The sequence below is a fragment of the Suncus etruscus genome, chromosome 2, assembly GCF_024139225.1.
Source record: "Suncus etruscus isolate mSunEtr1 chromosome 2, mSunEtr1.pri.cur, whole genome shotgun sequence".
Lineage (NCBI taxonomy): Eukaryota > Metazoa > Chordata > Mammalia > Eulipotyphla > Soricidae > Suncus > Suncus etruscus.
In genome coordinates, this window is record NC_064849.1 from 75,562,304 (window position 1) to 75,579,633 (window position 17,330).

General features: G+C 32.9%; 1 pseudogene; it reads right to left on the reverse strand.

Annotated features, from left to right (window-relative positions):
• Nucleotides 1-14,717: 14,717 nt before the first annotated feature.
• Nucleotides 14,718-14,865, reverse strand: LOC126002830 (uncharacterized; annotated as a pseudogene).
• Between the last annotated feature and the right edge of the window lie 2,465 nt (nucleotides 14,866-17,330).

The window sequence follows — 17,330 nt, forward strand, 5'->3', positions numbered from 1 at the left end:
TGAAACAACACAGACCAACTCCCATAAATAGAGAATGAAGATGCAGCTCTGATTGCCTAATAAGAGTTAATCACCTAGCTAGTCTCTCAGATATGGAGTTTAGAGAAGAAATATGGAAGATCCTCAAAGAAAGCATAGATAGAGCTGAAGAGACCATAAAGATAGAAATCAGAAAACTCCACTAAAATTAAAAAATCTGAAAAACTCAGTAGAGGAAATGAAACCCTCAAAGGAAAGCCTTTCCAACAGAGTACCAACAGCTGAGGACAGAATCAGTGAGCTGGAAGAGGAAATGCATAAATCCATACAACAGAAGAGATTTAAAGAGCCTTAAAGCAAGTGATAAGACAATGAAAAAAATACTCAAAGTATATTGAATAGATGAACAGATGAAAACAGAAGTCTTTGATAAACTCAACAGAAAAAAGATAAGAATCATTGGAGTTTCAGAGACTCAGGAAGAAAGTCCTCAGGGAGAATCAATAGTCAAGAACATCATTGCAGAGAAATTCCCCAAGATAAATACTGTGTGCAACCAAATCCTGCATGACTGAAGATACCAGCTAGAAGAGAACCCCCCCAAATAAATCACCCCAAGACATATCTTAGTCACAATGATGAATCATACAGATAGGGATAAAATACTGAAAGCAGCAAAATCAAGAAAATTATATTTACAGGAGCATCCTTAATATTTACAACAGATCTGTCACAAAAAAACCACAAGGCCAGAATGTAGTTGTGGGAAATAGTGACAAAACTCAATGAAATGAATGCTTCGCCTATAATACTGCACACAGCTAGGCTCACTTTCACTTATGAAGGAAGTTTACATAGCTTCACAGATAAACAACAGCTCAGAGAATTTACAAACTCAAAATCAGCCTTAAAAGAAAAAACTGAAAGTTCAACTTTAAGACAAGACAAATCAATAGACACACCAATCTTCTACACAAAGATAACATTAAATCCCATGACAATCATCTCCCTCAATGTCAATAGACTAAATGCACCAGTTAAGAGACACAGAGTGGTAAAATGGATCAAAAAGCTGAATCCAACATTCTGCTGTCTACAAGAAACACATCAGAATAGTCAGAACAAACATAGAGTAAAATCAAATGTTGATGGAAAATTATTCAAGCAAACAACTCCCTTAAAAAAGCTTCAATATCTAATTAATATCTTGTACTAATCAAGGGATATCTACAACTGCAATAAATCACACTCCTAATCATATATGCACCCAATGAGGGACCAGCAAAATATTTAATACATTTATTGAGAAACCTGAAAGAAGATTTCAACGGCAACACAATAAATGTGGGAGACCTCAACACAGCCCTGTCACCCTTGATAGGTCAACCAGACTAAAACTAAACAAGAATATACTAGCTCTAAAAAGAAACATGGAAGGTTGACTAGTATATATATATATATGGTACTCTATCCCCAGAAATATAGATACACATTCTTCTCCAATGAACATGAGTCATTCTTCAGTACAGACCACATGCTAGCCCATAAAACATATCTCTAAAAAATCAAAAGAATAGAAATCGTAAAGACAACCTTCTCAAATCACAATGCACTGAAATTAGAAATGAATTACAAATGACATGGAAGAAAAACTTCTCATCTAAAAATTAAGCAGCTTACTTCTGAAAAACCACTGGATCTTGGATGAAGTCTAAAGGAAATCAAAACATTCCTCGAAATAAATGAAAATGAGACACAAATTATCAGAATTTATAGGACACAGCAAAAGCAGTAGAAAAAAGTAGAGAAAAAAACTATTGCTTAGCAAGCAATATCAGAAAAGAAGAAGAGGCCTATATAAAAAGCTAAATACACAACTTATAAAATTAGAAAATGAATAACAAAAGGAACCAAAATATGTAGTCAGAAATAAATAAAAATGTCTTAGAACAGAAATCAATGAAGTGGAAATCAAAAAACAATTCAAAGATCACTGAAAGCAAATGTTTGTTATTTGAAAAATGAACAATTTTGATAACTATTAGAAAAACTTACATATCTGAAATACTAATGTGAATGATTTGTTATCCACTTTTGTTAAATTAAAATTATTAATAAAAAATAAACAGAGAGATACTTAAAAACAGATTAAAATTTAATAGGGGGAGATCACTACAAATACTGCAGATATTCAAACAGAAATCAAAGACTACTTTGAGAAATTATATGTCACATGAGAACCTGGATGAAATGGAAAATTTTAGACTTTTGGAGCCAAGTAGTGGCGCAAGCGGCAAGGCATCTTCCTTGCCCACGCTAGCCTAGGAAGGACCACAGTTCGATCCTCCAGTGTCCAATATGGTCCCCCAAACCAGGAGCTATTTCTGAGCTCATAGCCAGGAATAATACCTGAGCATAAATGGTGTGGCAAAACAACAACAACAAAAACAACAACAAATTTTTGGACTCTTATAATCTTCCACAGTTGAACCAGGATAAGCTAGCATATCTAAAAAGACCCTAGACTATTGAGGACATTAAAATGCTAATCAAAAGTCTTCCTAAAAACAAATGCTTAGGGCCTGATGGATTGACTAAGAATTTTTTCAAGCCTTTCAAGAGGAACTACTAACAATTCTTTTCAGACTCTTTCATGAAATTAAAACAATCAGAAACCCTCCCAAATAGTTTTTATGAAGCTAAAATCACCTTGGTAGAAAAACCAGACAGAGATGTTGCAAAAAGGAAAACTTACAGACCAATATCCCTATAAACACAAATGCAAAAGTCCTCAACAAAATACTAAAAAATAGGATCCAATGCCACATTAAGTAGGTCATACACCATGAGAAAGTTGGTTTGATTCCAGGAATGCAAAGATGGTTTAACATATGTAGATCAATCAACATAATACAATATATCAACAAAAATCAAAATCAAATAAAATGATAATATCAATAAATGCAGAGAAAGTATTTGATAAGGTCCAACACTTATTCTGATAAAAACTCTCATCAAGATGGGATTGGAAGGAATTTTCTCAACATGCTCAAGGCCATCTTCTACACAAGCCAATGACAAATATTATTCCCAATTGAGATAAACTAAAATCCTTTACTTTAAATTCTACCCTCTCTAACCAGTCCTATTCATCATAGTTCTGGAAGTTCTTGCCACAGTGATTAGGCAATAAAACGATATCAAGGCAATCCAAATAGAAAGGATGAAATCTAGCTCTCACTGTTTGAAGATGGCATGATACAATATTTAGAAAACCTTAAAGACTCTACCAAAGAGGGCCCGGAGAGATAGCACAGTGGTGTTTGCCTTGCAAGCAGCCAATCCAGAACCTAAGGTGGTTGGTTCAAATCCCGGTGTCCCATATGGTCCCCCGTGCCTGCCAGGAGCTATTTCTGAGCAGACAGCCAGGAGTAACCCCTGAGCACTGCCGGGTGTGGCCCAAAAACAAAAAAAAAAACAAAAAACAAAAAACAAAAACAAAAACAAAAACAAAAAAACTCTACCAAAGAGTTTCTAGAAACAATAAATTCATATAGCAAAGTGGCAGGCTACAAAATTAACAGTCAAAATGATGGCTTTCTTGTACATCAATTATGATAGAGAAAGATGGACATTAAAAAAAACAATCCCATTCATAATATTGTCATGCAAACTCAAATATCTTGGAATAAACTTTACTAGGATCAACATCATTAAAATGGCAATAATTCCCAAAGCATTTAATTTAATGCAATCCACCTAAAGATGCCCATGACATTCTTCAAAGAAGTGGACCAAACACTTCTGAAATTCATTTGGAAAAATAAACACCGAGAAGTAGCTAGAGCAACTTTTGGGAAAAAGAATATGGGAGGTATCACTTTCCCCAACTTTAAAATATATTACAAAGCTATAGTCATTAAAACAACATGGAACTGGAATAAAGATAAACTTTCATATCAGTAGAATAGACTTCAGTATTCAGAGAATGTGCCCCAGATATAATCAATTAATTTTTGAAAACAGTGCAAGTAATACAAAATGGAGCAAAGAAAGTCTCTTCAACAAGTGGTCGCACAACTGGTCAGTCACTTGCAATAAACTGAACTCAGATACCATGCATCTAACACCATGCACAAAGGTCAAATCCATATGGATTAAAGACCTTGATCGCAGGCCAGAAAACATAAGGTATATAGAACAACACTTAGGTAAAACACTCCATGACATTGAAACTAAAGACATAGTCAAGGCGAAGCCAGCACTCTCCAAACAAGTGAAAGCAGAGATAAACTGAAGAGTCTATATTAAGCTAAGAAGCTTCTGCACCTCAAAGGAAATAGTGCCAAGGATACAAAAGCCACCCATAGAATGGGAGAAACTATTCACCCAAATCCACCAGATAAGCAACTAATATCGAAAATACACAAGGTACTGACAGAACTTACCAAGAAAAAATTTAAACCCATAAAAAATGTGGAGAAGGAATGAACTGTTTCTCAAATAATAAATACAAATGGCCAAAAGGCACATGAAAAAATGTTCTATATCACTAATCATCAGTGAGATGCAAATCAAAACAACAGTGAGGTAACATCTCATACCGCACAGACTGACACACATCACAAAAAAAATAGTACAATGGGCTGTGGGGATGTTGAGAGAAATGAACTCTCATTCACTGCTGGTGAGAATGCCATCTGGTCCAGGCTTTATATAAATCAATATGGAGAATCCTCAAAAGACTGGAAATTGAGCTCCCATATGATCCAGCTATACCACTCTTAGGAATATACCTTAGGAACATAAAAACAAAATGCCTTCCTCACACCTATATTCATTGCAGCGCTATTTACAATAGCCAGACTCTGGAAACAGCCAAGATGCCCTTCCAACACATGAATGACTAAAGAAACAGTGGCACATATATGCAATGGAATATTATGTAGACGTGATGCAGATGAAGTCATGACGTTTTCTATACATGGATGTACATAAAATCTGTTATGCTGAATGAAATATTTCAGAGGGAGAGAGATAGACACAATAGTTTCACTCATCTCTGGGTTTTAAGAAAAACAAAAAACATTGTATTAATTCCCAAAGATGAGAGGCTGGAAGGGCTGGCTCTTGAAGTGAAGCTCACAACATATAGTGGTGAGTTTATTTAAAGAGATTAACTAAACTAACTATCATGACTATATTAATGAATGAGAGAAGTAGAATGTCTATTTTGAATACAGGCAAGGTGTGGGGAAGAAGTGACACAGGGAAGTGCTGGTTGTGGGAAAGCTGCACTGATGAAGAGGGGTATTCGTTATATATGACTAAAACCCAACTACAATAATAAATGTAATAATGGTGTTTAAATAAAAAAGAAAACAGTAAAATAAATAAATTTTACCAATCAAGAAAAGTAAATTTGTTTTACTCAGAACAAACTAAAAACTAAACTATTACTATAAACTTTGGCAGAAGAACAAAATGGAATACATAAAGTGAAACACTCATTTTGTGTGTTTAGACATTCAAGTGTATTTTAACATACTTCACATTTTAGATACATTTAAGTTAAAAGGAATATTTCAATTTATCTATTTTATGACTGATAAGGTTATGGAAATGAATAGAATGATTATGCACTCTAATTAATAAATGATAGTATAATAATAAATTTTACCTTGAGAAGTTGCTGGTCAATATCTGCCATTAGAAAGCACAAGTAATTGATTTTATACCAGCTTCAATTAATTTATCTTTAACTGCAATTGATTTAATTTAAAAAAATGTATGGAAGAACCAGGAATACCAAGTCACAAAGTTATTCATGACTGAATTTCAGGCATAAAGATTAGGATCAAACCTTTAACCAGTATCTCCTTCCTTTCAACTATGTCTCAAATCCCACAAGACTACCTCCAATGCAGTATTTTCTCCATTGTCTCTTCTTCATTTTATGAATTTGTATATTCTAGAATACTAATCAGAAAGAATACAATGCTTATACTTTTGTCTTCTTTCATCACCCAGTTTTTATCTTAATTGACAACTTCCACCATCATTGTCATATTGGTCCCTTTCCTTTTCTAATACAACTCTGCTCACTGTGTCAAGCATACTATAAAGGAACAGTTCTCCCATGTTTATATCATATTTGGGCATTATTCTCCTACAAAATTTCTTTATGCACTGAAAGAGATCAATCATCATGTATCTATCTTTCTCTATCTGAGTTTTATACTCTCCAGATCTTTCCACATATTGGAAAATTTTATGACTTTAAGTCTCCCAACTGCTGCATAGTACTCCATTTTGTATATGTACCAGTCTTCTATCTCTGGGCATTTGGGCAGTTTATATATTGTTGACTTTGTGAATAGTGCAGTGAACATTGCACACTGATTTTTTTTCTGAATTGTGGTCTTGTTATATTAACAGTATTGTCCAAGGAGTTTAATTATTAAGACAGATTCTCAGATATATGATCATTTTTTATAAAGAAATACAATATATGATGTGGAACAAAGAAAGCATCTTTAAGAAGTGGTTTTTGGGAAAATTGGTCTTCACATGCAAAAGTGAACTCCACCCTTTACCTAACACCCAACACAAAGGTTAGATCATAATGGACTAAAGACTTCAAAATAAGACCTGAATCAATGAGGCAACAGAGAAATTTTTATGCAGAACTCTATGATGACATTGAAGCTAGAAGCATCTTTAAGGATAACATACCATTGACCAAGAAAGTAAAAGCAAACATAAACATATAGAATTGTAGTAAATTAGGAAATTCTTACACATCAAAGGAAGTAATCAAACAAAAATAATACAAGGACACTATATAGATTAGGACAAATGATTCACCCACAATAAAATTGTAAACATTAGTATCCAAGATCTATAAATCACTGTTAGAACTTTACAAAAAGAAAAAAATCCAACCCCATCATGAAATTGCGAGAAGAGATAGAAACGTATTCTCCCCTCAAAATACAAATGGTCAAATACACAGAAAAAAATGCCCCATATCACTAATCATCAGAAGATTGCACATCAAAACAATGCTTTCTCACCTTACACAAAAAAGACTGGAACTCATCATTAAGAAAAACAACTGGTGTTGGCCTTGATGTTGACCAAAGGACACTCTTTCCCTGCTGATAAGAATGTTGACTGGTTCAGCCTTCTTTGGAAAACATTATGATCATTCATCAAGATAACTCTGGACTTGAGTACATATTGCCAAGCAGTGTATTTCTTAACCAAAATTAAAATAAGTTGTTTTTTTCAACATAAAATATATTGTTACTACTTTGAACTTTTAAAAGAGCCTTGTTTTTGTGGTCTCTTGTGAGAGTAAACCCTGAGCAATAAGTAAATAATAATATCACTTGCAGCAATATTTTGAATCCAATAATGCAAATTATGAATATAGCAAACTGTTTTTCCAAATCAAAAGAGAAATTTCTTGGCTAGGAGCAATGCAATGAAAAATATAATCAAAATTAATTAATTGCTTGGGGCTTTTTTTTAGGAAAGTTTGAATATTGCCTTGATAAGTAAATTTTACATAAAAGATAAAACTTGGTAAAGCCCTGCCAATATATATGTCATGTGTCATTCAAAAAAGCATCACCGTAGGACACTGCCTTCAAATATATGAATGATTGCATATAAAACCGCTCAAAATATAATTGAAAAAGAAAAACTGACATTATATTAATATTTAAAGTTTGACTAAACAATGAATATAATCTACTCAGACTCCTCTTATATTCCATTTCTTTTCTTATTGACATCTCATTAACAATGCTCTTGATTAGCAAAAAAATGGCGGCAAAGTATTTTTTTTTTGAGTGACTGTTTCAAAGAACACTAAATTAACTGAAGGGAATTTACTTTTTATTTACAAATTTAAAGAAATAAACATTGATTAACTTCAAATCCTAGTGGTTTCTTTTATTATGAAGAAAATGCAATAGGAAGTTTGTGATACCACACTTTACAATATAGATATTTATCAGTTCTCAGTATAAAGGTTTTAAGACTTCAAATAAAATTAAAATCACATAAACAAAAAATAGAACTTTAAAATTTTGGGTATTGTTATGTTTTGTTTCTTTCTTAATCTTGGTATCTATTTTCCTCTCTATCTACCATCTACTTTATCTACTCTATCTAATCTAGCTTTTTATCTGTCTGTCTGTCTATCTATCTATCATCTACCTATCTCATCATCTCCTGTCCTTTGGGCCACACCTGACTGCTTAGAGACCATGACTCGAAAGCTAAAGGTATCATACAAAGTGCTGGTGATTGAACACAGGTTTCATGTTTGCAAGGAAAGCATACTACCTGCTGTATTATTCTCTGGCACCTTAAACATTTAAAAAGACAGGAAACATATGTCTTGTATGCATATAAATAATGCTAGAGAAATGGTAAATAAAGTACTTTACTTCACATTGATATTTATCTTATTACAAATTATTCCTTATTCTAAATTACATTTTGCAAGAGTAAGTTTAGAGAGGATAAATAAGTTCATCTAGATACCACTTAGTAATATCAAGATTTAATATAATCTGTCACGCAGCAAAATACATATATCCTCTATTGCATCAGGCTGTCATCTTTGCCTGGTTACATATATAACAGTTTCAGATTTAATAGAAATTTTGTTTTTTGTTTTTCTGTGGTTGTTTTTTCAGTACTTGATCTTAAGTTTTTGATAGTTATAAATATGTGGACAGCAAGTTTATATGAGTTTGTAGAGATCAAATATCACTAGACAAGTGTGCCTTGTCCTTGTTATCTTACGAGGATAGCATGCCCAGAAATGTTTGTGTTATCTCTACAGAGAAAGAAAATATCTTCAAAATGTCTTGTACATGTGGTTCCTGAGTGGCTTCAATTACTCTGCAATAACTATGTTAGCAACTCTTTTAGCCCAGGCTGTCAGCTAGCAAATTAATTTAGAGAGGCCCTCCCGAGGCTGGATTCTCTGATTCATGCTGGGAACTGAAGAACAATATAGTTAGGATTGTACTCACTACCTCGATACAGCTAAAGACAATATCACACGACCCTTATTTTCAAAGTAATGAAAAAAATTGTTTACTATGGTAGTATGTTGCCTTCTGAAGGAATTTCTAAATATATTTCTCAACTGATAAAACATGACTAAATCTCAGTGGATTAGTAAAGTTACTGACCTTTATACACATGTGTGTGTTTATGTGTGCTTATGTAATAATTTACATATGTGATCCCATGTGTGCACAAGTTATTTGCATAGATAATACATGGTTGTGTGCTTGCATTGCACAGAATTTACACAAAAGGTATGGGATATATTTCTATTACAGTGAGGTATGTAATCCTAATTAAAGTATGGGAGACAAGACAAACACACTTTACATGTATTAAAATTAATCTGCTTTGGGGGCCGGGCGGTGGCGCTCGAGGTAAGGTGCCTGCCTTACCTGCGCTAGCCTAGGAGACGGACCGCGGTTCGATCCCCCGGCGTCCCATATGGTCCCCCAAGCCAGGAGCGACTTCTGAGCGCATAGCCAGGAGTAACCCCTGAGCGTTACCGGGTGTGGCCCAAAAACCAAAAAAAAAAAAAAAAAAAAAAAAATTAATCTGCTTTGTTTTCAAAGGTTGGTCGAAAAAGTAGATGGTGAGAGATCTATATTATTAAGCACCTGGTTTCTTAAAAGGTAAGTTTAGAAGTTAGCTGTTTCCTTAAAAAAAAAAACAAATATTCCATGTCTATAGTTTAAATTTCAATACTAATTGGTGGTTCAATTTAGGAATGTAAGCCAGATTTGATATTCTGTTTTATTTTTTCCTCTCAAGTAACAGGAGTTATTTCTGAATTATTAGAATATAAACTTATTATTTAAATAAGCACCAAGGCCCTTAGAGGTATTTATTGATTATCTCATATGTAGAAGAAAATTATTTGTAAACGTTAAAATACAATATATTTGTAGAATAATTGAACAATAGAAAATTAAGTCTTATTATTGGCTTGTAATGGTAATGTGTATGCCGATTCTGTCATTCAAATGTTCTTTTTACTTTATCATATTTCACAGGATTTTATATCTAAAGGGAAAAGAAGAATTTGCAAATATGTCTGATCTGATGAATAAACATAAGCCCAATCCTCACAGCACTTTGCAGACTGCTAAGGCATCAGACTGGCAAGAATGCAAAGACTCCAAATGCTTTTGTTGGTCTATTTGTTTTGCATCTGCCAGTCTGTGAGGGTTCTAGCTGATGACACCTGCTTCCCCATTTCATTTGCAAAACTACCTATTTTTTAAATGAGATGGAAGCAAACTTTAATATTGAAGGAATATATTACATAAGGAAAAAAACCTTGCAATCTGTAAAAATCCTAAAACACTGCCTTTCATTTAAATATCATTACAACAATTATTTAAGACATCATACTAACTGTGATGCAGAATTTATGAATAATTCTTCCCTACTAAAAAACAACAAAGGCATGCCATGTGAAATTATAGGAATTCTGTTGATTCAAAAAATTGATTTTATTTGAATTTCTAGGATCACTGGTTATTGCATAAGTTGAGGAGAAGCATGACCTTTATTTTTCTTTCTTTCTAACATTTTTTGCTTTTGTACATTTTTCTTTTATCTCTGATGATCTATCTTTTTATGCTTATACACAGTTACTATTTCTGAATTTGGAAAACCCTAGCCAAGTTATATGAATCATAGTGAAAAAAAATTCAGTAATATTTAAGTAAAATAAGTATTGAAAACTTAGCATGTAATTAAGTATTAAATACTTAAACTCATTTTATTTCATAGACTAAACCAATTTAATAACATAATAATAATTAAATAATAAAATTCATTAAATCAGGCCCAATCAGGACCTTCTTAATCATTGATCAAGAACCTAATACTTGGGGCCATAGGGATACACAGTGGTAGGTCCTTTGTCTGCATATAGCCTACTTCGGAAGGACCCTGGTTCAATCCCTGTCTTCCCATATAGTCCTCTGTATCTGCCAGGAGCGATTTTGTGCACAGATCCAGGAGTAATCCCTGAGCACCACAAGGTGTGACCTCCAGAACTGTTGAATTAAATAAATAACGATGGGGCTGGATGGCGATGGATGGAGGCCTTTGTGCTTAGGCCCCAGCCACGTGGCTTCATCCCCCATCCAGCTGGCGGGTTCCAGGCCCAGGTGATCGGCGTAATCAAGACTCACTCACAGGCAGGCTTCAGGAAGCATTAACTTTATTCATACCCTATTCACCACATGTGTGTGGCCTATCTCATAACCTTTTAAGCACTAGTTATTTTTGGCCCTGCATCTAAACTCCTTTCAGCCATCTTCCTCAGAGCACACAGCAGCGCAGAAAGGGCCAAGAGCCAAAGGCCCCGAATCCCCTTGGTTCCGCCTTATCTAACATTTCCCAGACCCGTGGGCTCGCAGGTAAAGTTACACCTATTATCCGGTTCCCAAGACCCCTCCCAAAAAAGGGTGGGTCTAGGGTCTTAAATAGGTACACCCACACAGAACCAAACAAAAAAACCCAAGCAAAAACAAAGAAAAAAAGAACCTAACACTTCTAGTCTTACGTGCAATGACTCAGATAGCTGGGAAATGATCCCCTGAAACTGTGGAGTGTGGGTAGTCCTCATCCCTAGATAATAATTTTATACATAAGTAATGCTTTGTAGATTTTTATTTATTTTGTTATTTCTAATTAAATATGATTTTTATTTACAAATTTTATTTTTGCTTCCATTATTACATTTTGCAGTAAAAATATAATGGTCATTTTTTATAGCTTATCTATATTTTGAACTTTATAGCTTTGCTTGCTTAAATGAAACTATAGTATAAGTTTATTTTTTTCTTCTGTAAGTCTGTATTTAAGTATTGTAAATTTAAATATTTGTGAAGTTTTATCAGTCAATTTAATTAATCAATCATTCATTATAAGTTGCTGCCTCATTCTCTTTTTTAATAACTAGAATTAAAATCCGGACAATCATAAGGTAGTTTTTACTATTTTATATCTTCTAATATTCCATTTATTTTCCTCTTTGATGTATGCTTTATTCTTGTATCTTATATTATTACAAAATACTTAATTTGTTTTACTGTTAGAAGTAAAAATAAAATATAAAAAGTAAATATAAAATATAAAATTCTACTAGTCCCAAAACTTTCCTTTTTCTATTTTGTGTTTTTAGTTTTTAGGCCACACCCAGCAGAGCTCAGTGGTTGCTCTTGACGCTGAGCTCAGAAATCACTTCTAACAGACTCAGGGGCACTTATGGGATGCTGGGGATAGAATGTCTTACTCTCTGTGCTATCATTTCAGCCCAAATTTTATTCTCAGTTAGTTTTAAAGGTCTACTATTATTTCACAGTAATCTACTATGGTAATTGAGGTAATAATGAGTGCTAAAAATGCAAATATATAGATAGCACAGGGGTAGGGAGTTTGCTTTGCACAAGGCTGACTTGATTCATTCCCTGAAATCACATTTTGTCCTATAAGCATAGTCAGAAATGACCCCAAAACACAGAGCCAGGAGACAGGAATAACCAGGTGTGACCCAAGAATCAAAAGAAAAAAGTATCAAAAATAAAGAAAGAAAAAGAAAGAAAGAAAGAAAGGAAGGAAGGAAGAAGGAAGGAAGGAAGGAAGGAAGGAAGGAAGAAGGAAGGAAGGAAGGAAGGAAGGAAGGAAGGAAGGAAGGAGAAGAAGAAGGAAGGAAAGAAAGAAAGAAAGAAAGAAAGAAAGAAAGAAAGAAAGAAAGAAAGAAAGAAAGAAAGAAAGAAAGAAAGAAAGAAAGAAAGAAAGAAAGAAAGAAAGAGAGAAAGAAAGAAAAAAGAAAGAAAGAAAGAAGAAAGAAAGAAAGAAAAAAGAAGAAAGAAAAGAAAGAAAGAGAGAAAAAAGAAAGAAGAAGAAAGAAAGAAAGAAAGAAAGAGAGAAAGAAAGAAAAAGAAAGAAAGAAAGAAAGAAAGAAAGAAAAAGAAAGAAAGAAAGAAAAAGAAAGAAAGAAAGAAGAAAGAAAGAAAGAAAAAAGAAAGAAAGAAAGAAAGGAAGATAGAAAGAAAGAAATAAAGAAAGAAAGAAAGAAAGAAAGAAAGAAAGAAAAAAAAAAAAAAAGAAAGAAAAAAAAGGAAGAAAAGGAAAGAGGGAAGAAGAAGGAAGAAAGAAAAAAAGAAAGAAAAAGAAAGAAAGAAGAAAAAGGAAGAAGGAAGAAAAAGAAAATAAAGAAAGGAAAAGAGAGAAAGAAAGAAAAAAGAAAGAAAAGAGAGAAAGAAAGAAAGAAAAAAGAAAGAAAAGAAGAAAGAAAGAAAAAAAAAGGAACTGCAGAAAAGAAAAAAAGAAGAGGAATAGGGAAAAGAGAAAGCAAGGAAGGAGGGAAGGAAGGAAGGAAGGAAGGAAGGAAGAAGGAAGGAAGGAAGGAAGGAAAAGGAAGGAAGGAAGGAAGGAAGGAAGGAAGAAAGAAAAAGAAGAAAGAAAGAAAGAAAAAAGAAAGAAAGAAAGAAAGAAAAAAGAAAGAAAGAAAGAAAAAGAAAGAAGAAAAGAAAAAAAAAAAGAAAGAAAGAAAGAAAAAAAAAAGAAAGAAAGAAAGAAAAAAGAAAGAAAGAAAGAAAGAAAGAAAGAAGAAGGAAGGAAGGAAGGAAAAGGAAGAAGAAAGAAGGAAGGAAGAAAGAAAAAGGAAAAAAAAAAAGAAAGAAAAGAAAAAAAAGAAAGAAAGAAAGAAGAAAGAAAGAAAGAAAAGGAAGGAGAAGGAAGGAAGAAGAAAAGAAGGAAGAAAAGAAAGAAAAAAAAAAGAAAGAAGAGAAGAAAGAAAGAAAAAAGAAAGGAAAAGAGAGAAAGAAAGAAAAAGTAAAGGAACTGCAGAAAGAAGAAAGAGAATAGGAAAGAGAAAGCGAGAGAAGAGAGAGAGAGAGAGAGAGAGAGAGAGAGAGAGAGAGAGATCAAACACTTGTCTTAGAGGTGTAATATACCAGATTACCACATTACATAAGAACTTTTTTCTAACATCTTTTGTACCCAATCTTGGTAACCTTAGTTATATTAAATGACTAAAAACTTATTGTTCCAGAATGGCTATTATCTCTCCCCATACTTTATTTATATCCCACACATGAATCATATAATGCGGAAGCTTTAGTATTTGTATTTATCTTAATACATTTTGATTACTATGAAACACTCAAGTTTTGTCTTTACTGTAGTAAAGTGCAAAATTTCACTTTTTAAAACGTTTATTTTGGAGCCACAGACAGCAATGCTCATTAGTTACTCCTGGTTCTGTGCTCAAATATTGCTCCTGGCAATGCTCAGTTGACCATGGGGGAGAATAGGGGATTGAACCGGTTTGGCCACAAGCAATACATACACATACCCAGTGTTCTATAACAGCAGCCCCTCAATTTTACGTTTTCTTATTGCTGGATAGATTTCCTTTTGTATATACACAGTTATTTCTTTATACACATGTCTGTTCTGAGGTCCTTGGGTTGTTTATAGATCCTGAAAATGTTTTATTTCCTTTTTCATGAGCTTTTTATGTACAGAATTGACATTTCATTGTGTTATTTTTTGAAAAGCTAAATTGAAAGGTGATTACCTATAGGTTTGATAGTTAGTTATCTGCTGGATGTCAATCAGACATGTTTAAACCATCTTCTTTTTTATTTTATTTTCCCTCTCAGGGGAGAGCGCGAACGCAGTCCCCCACTACCACAAATTATGCAGTCGAGTTTCCCACATTTGGGGAAATCGCAGGGGTCAGCACACCCGGAGTGCACTGGGGAAACCACCTTCGTGATCATGGTATCTCCCCTGCCAGGTAAGTATAAAAGCCATCTTCTTATACTTTATTTTGTGAGGCAGAGTACGTTGAATTCCAGCCCAATCTTTGTACAATTCTATTGGTAAATTACCCTCCTTCATCATAAAATACAGGTCTATAAGAAAGAATAAGTACAGCATTTTATAAGGTAGTGATTGAATTTATTTAATTATTATACAAAGTGTCCTATTTCATAAACTCACACTTTGCTTAGAGGTTTATGATTTAACAATGCATCATATGCAGATTTCAAGTTCATTTTTTATTCCCTAAATATATAGATAATTAAAACCCAAGACGTAGCATTCAGTGATTATTAACTGTCCAGAGGCAGTTACCAACTTCAAAGCTTTCTTTCTTCTTTGAATTTATGTTTTCTCCTCATTTTAGGCTCATCTATTTCTCCACTTTCTTTCCTGCTATGAGACCTGATGGATTTTTTTTAATAATTTCTAGCATTTTTTACTCTTCTGTGGTTTTTTCACATAGCTCAACTGCCAGATTGCATTGCTATAAAAGTCATGATACAGTCTTAAAAATAAAATCCTTATCTTCAAAAAAGTCTCTTTGTATTATATTTTTATCTTCTCATTTGTATTAATAATAGAAACTAACATTGTAGTATACTTAATCTACCTCAAAATTGAGGTTTTTGTATGTTTTGTTCACCTAATATGAAGTTTTGTATAGTTTTGATTACAGAATTAATAACTCAATTATGTGAACACTTTGAGCATACATATTCCTTTCTCACTTTTGAATTACACTTATAAAGAAAATGTTTGAATATGTAATTAATTTTTAATTATTACTTTATAAAATATTCAAATTAAAATTTGTGTTTGTTTTTTGGACCACACCAGGCCTGGTTCTGTGTTCAGAGCTTACTCTCAACAGGGCTATAATTACTACTTTAAATCATAATAATTGTTCTAACATTATAACATGATGCACTTATTATTCAAATTTTTAGCTCTATGGAAATTTATCAATACGTAGGCTATTCTGTCACTTTCAGACTTTTTGTACAAGTGTTCTAAAGGCACAATTTACCTTTTGCTTTTGTTGAAACTGAATAATAATAAGATTTCCCCTAAGCAATTTTCCCTCAGATTATTAAAACTGACCAACATTGGGAAATACAATTAGGGGAGAGAAAATACGATGAGCAAAGGTCATGAATTAAGATCCTGGTATTGAGAGACAGAATAATTTAATGAAATTTAAATGGCCCAGAAGTACATAAAAACCATTTTATAATTTTAAAATTATGCACACAATATCAACTAGTACTAATGTCTCTCTTTTACCCTAAAACACAATAGACAACATTACGTCAGGTAGATAGATTGGAGAAATAGAAACTATGTTATTTTATCTGAAATAATTAAAAGTTATTAAAAATCTTAACTTGACTAATGAAGAATTGTTCTGTATTTTTATGTTTATTCCAATGACATATAAACTACCTTTTATGTTTTAAATATACATGGTCTTTGTTATTATTAAATGAAACAATAGATTTTAGTTAGAGAATCTTGGCAATAGTATTTTTTGTCAGTTTCTCTAAAAGGTCTGATGATTATTGGAGAAAAGAAAATATATGAACGTTGGGTTGCATCTAGGGCTGCCAATGACTTGATAAACAATTTCAATACATACATTTCAATTTCATTCTGGAAAAGAATCAATGATAAACCATTTTACTTCCCTATTGTGTGTTCAACACTAGCTTCCAAGGCCTACTAATCTACTACCCTACTTTGATCTCTTTACATTATTATAGGTTTTTTTTTTTGAACAAAAGACGTTAGACAGGGACTACTTACTTTAATTTAAATTTTTTTTAAATAAATTGTATTTTTGTACTAATTGGTGTGGCCACACCTTGAGGTGTCTAGTGTTTACTCCTGGATTTTTGCTCAAAAAACACTCCTGGTACAATTCGGGGGACTAGCTGTTGTTCTGGGTAAAATCCAGGCTAGCAACATGAGAAGAAAATTTCTGCCTCTAACCAGATTCCTGCACTATCCAGCCTTTAATTTTTATTTTGCATATAATAATTAAAAGAAAAATAGTGTAACATATATATTTTAACTTTGATATTACAATGAACATGCAGAAATAAGAGACAGAAGCCCTGGCTTTCCCAATAGAAACATTGTAGAGAATTATATAGTACAGATGAAAATGAGGAGAAAGGCACATTATTACTGATTTATCTATATGACAAATATATGGGGCATGCCGTACATGTGTGTGTGCGTGTTTGTGTAGATGGGCCATATTCTCTATCCTTAGCTACATTTGACAACTTTATTTGTTAGAGACTGTAAAAATAAAGATAAATGATAATATTAAAAAGTATTTAGAAAGCATAAATACCCATATTTACGATAATTTATGTATGGTATACTAAAAAGAAATACATAAGTATAAATTTGATCATAACATATAAAAAATCTTCTAA